The sequence below is a fragment of the Gossypium arboreum genome, chromosome 10, assembly GCF_025698485.1.
Source record: "Gossypium arboreum isolate Shixiya-1 chromosome 10, ASM2569848v2, whole genome shotgun sequence".
Lineage (NCBI taxonomy): Eukaryota > Viridiplantae > Streptophyta > Magnoliopsida > Malvales > Malvaceae > Gossypium > Gossypium arboreum.
The window spans coordinates 48,224,720-48,227,904 of NC_069079.1; the positions used below are offsets into that span (position 1 = coordinate 48,224,720).

General features: G+C 38.7%; 1 non-coding gene across 1 annotated transcript; it reads left to right on the plus strand.

The window, feature by feature from the left end:
* The first annotated feature begins 2,260 nt into the window (after nt 1-2,260).
* On the plus strand, nt 2,261-2,367 carry LOC128282868 (small nucleolar RNA R71). The gene has a single exon (XR_008273220.1). It is a non-coding gene; the product is annotated as a small nucleolar RNA R71 (small nucleolar RNA).
* Nucleotides 2,368-3,185: the final 818 nt, after the last annotated feature.

Sequence of the window (3,185 nt, forward strand, 5' to 3'; positions counted from 1 at the left end):
GCACGGGAGTGTCTCATGCCATTGTCGAAGAAACAGAATCGAGCCTTGTCTCTGGCACGCCTTTGGGTTTCCATTCCCACGCCAGTGGTCTCCTATCAAGTTCACCCACGACCATGTCACACAGCCGTAGGGATTTATCACACCCCATGTTTTAGGGAAATCATGTCCTGCTTTAACACGGCCATATCGCACGGTCGTGTCTCTTCCCCTGTTTGGCCACGGCTTTAGGCACGCCTGTGTGCTTAGCCGTGTATGCTGAAAAACTTTGTAATTCAAAGATTAAGTTAATGATTCAAAATGTTAGAAATTAAAAATAAAGAAATCAAAATATGTTAGTGCTCGGGTTGCCTCCCGAGAAGCGCTTATTTATAGTCTAAGCTCGGCTTACCTTTCTGTTGAATGATCATGGTGGTTTGAAGAGTTCATACTCCTCATTCTGGCTGTCAATCTTAAAATAAGGTTTTAATCAAGTGTTTTTTACCTTAAAAGTGCCAAACTTGGGATGACTCACCTCCACCGTACCGGATGGAAAAATACTGAGTACCATAAGAGGGATTTCCTCATTTGGTGTGGTAGTGACAATGTGGGGATCTGCGGCATCTAGTAAGACTTTATTGCCAACCTTAAGTTGATTAGGAGAGGCATCGGGCTTGTTTTGGTGTAGTTTCGGTCTATCATGTGTTCTCGATTTGTGTGCTCACCCATTCATCTAGCTCCTCTATTTGAAGCCTTCATTCCTCATGGGTGTCTTTGTTTGCTACTTGATAATAGTGCACTGTCTCCATTGTCTTGGTTCGAGGAGGTTCTTGCAAGGATGATTGAATATTAATTTTATCATTGACAAGTTTCATAGCATTATCTTGAGTCTTAGAGGTTTTGACTGAGTCGCGTGCTTGGAGTGTTACTGCGTCGTCACCTGTATGAAGTATTAGCTCTCCTGTGCCTACACTAATAATGGTTCTGGAAGTTGCTAAAAAGGGTTGTCCTAAAATTAAAGGTACCTCGTTATCCTCATCCATATCTAAGACAACAAAGTCTACTGGGTAAATAAATTTATCAATTTTAACGAGAACATCTTCAATAATACCTTTAGGAAATCTAACTGTTTTGTCAGCCAATTGTATGCTCATCCTAGTCTGTTTGGGTTTACCGAGACCTAGTCATTTAAACATTTTATATGACATAATATTTATACTTGCCCCTAGATCAGCTAAAGCATTATTCAACAGATAAACTACCAATTAAGCAAGGAATTGTAAAACTCCCTAAATCTTTCAATTTGTTAGGTAGCTTATTCTTTAGAATAGCTGAGCAGACTGCATTGAGTTCCACATACGATGTAGCATCTAATTTTCTTTTATTGCTCAGAAGTTCCTTTAATAATTTTGCTGAGTTGGGCATCTGCGAAATAACTTCAATAAAGAGTAAGTTAATATGTAATTTCTTTAAGAGTTTGACAAACTTCCCAAATTGTTCTTCTGTTCTGTCTTTCGTCATCGCTTTAGGATATGGCACACGAGGTTCATGATTCGTACTTACCTGTTTAGGATCATTATCGTTCACCTCTTCTCGACCTTTGTTCATCACGTTGTCTTACTGTAATTCTGGCTCCGGTGCAATGAATCCTTCCTTATTTTGAGTACTAATTGCATTAAGGTGTTCCCTCGGATTAGGTTCAGTATTACTTGGTAAGCTACCTTGTGGTCGTTCGGAGATTAGTTTGGATAGTTGGCCTATCTGAGTTTCGAGTACTTGGATCGATGCTTGTTGATTCTTAAGTGCTATCTCGGTATTTTGGAAATGGGTTTCTAACACCGAGATGAATTCAGGCTGCATTATAAGTATTATTGTATGGGTTATTTTGAGATCGGAAGTTATTGTTACCCATATAGTTGACTTGTTCCTCTTCGGTTGTGGGATTGAAGGGTTGATATTCTGTATGCACACCTCCACCACTTAAGTCACACCTCATTACTGGATGTACTTGCGTAGAACAAGTAAACCGTCAATCTTTTTATTGAGAAGTTCTACCTAATTAGAGAGCTTGGTGACTGAATCGATGTTATAAACGCCGGCTATTTTTATTGGCTTTGTCCTCATAACTTGCCACTGATAGTTATTCAGTGACATCTCCTCTATAAATTCATAGGCATCTTCCGGTGTTTTATTGTTGATGGTTCCGCCAGCAGCTGCGTCAACCATTTGCCAAGTCGAGGGATTCAAGCCATTGTGGAATGTTTGTACTTGAAGCCAAAGCGATAACCCATGGTGAGGGCACCTTCTCAGTAAGTCCTTGTATCTCTCCTATGCAAGGTAAAGTGTTTCTAAAACCATCTGCACAAAAGAAGAGATATCATTACGTAATTTAGCCGTTTTAGCTGGTGGAAAATATTTTAGTAAAAATTTCTCGGTCATTTGCTCCCAAGTAATGATAGACCCTCGTGGTAATGAGTTCAACCACTATTTAGCTTTCTTTCTCAGTGAAAAGGGAAACAACCGAAGACGTATGGCATCATCAGAAATGCCATTGATTTTAAATGTGTCGTAAAATTCCAGAAAGTTTGCTAAGTGAGTGTTGGGATCTTCATCCTGCAAACCATCAAACTGAACAAACTGCTGCATCATCTGAATAGTGTTAGGTTTTAATTCAAAAGTATTTGCAGCTACAATAGGTCTAACTATGCTAGATTCAGTTCCTGTTAAAGAAGGTTTAGCAAAATCATACATAGTACGTGGAGCAGGATTTTGATTAACCGCAATTGCAGGAGGTAGCTGATTACCTTGGTATTCAGCCATCTCGTCAGTTGGAGGTTGAGTATTGTCTTCTTGCTCTCTCTCTGTGTATCTTAAGATGCGCCTTATTTCTCTTTGATTTTTGCGAATTGTACAATCGATTTCTTCGTCAAAAAGTAATGGTCCCAACGGGTTTCTTCTGGTCATAAACTATAAAAAAAACCTGCCAAGAGAAAAAAAACTAAATTAATAAATAATAATAATAAACTAAAATTAAATTGCAAGAAAAATAAATGGCTAAAGTAATAAAAATTTAGCGTTCCTAATATTTTGAATACCCGGCAACGGCGCCAAAAACTTGATCGCGTGATTCGTAACAAGTAATAAATATTTATAATGAAGATCAAACCTAGACAAACTATTATCACGACAAAAAGGCAAGCGCACCTATC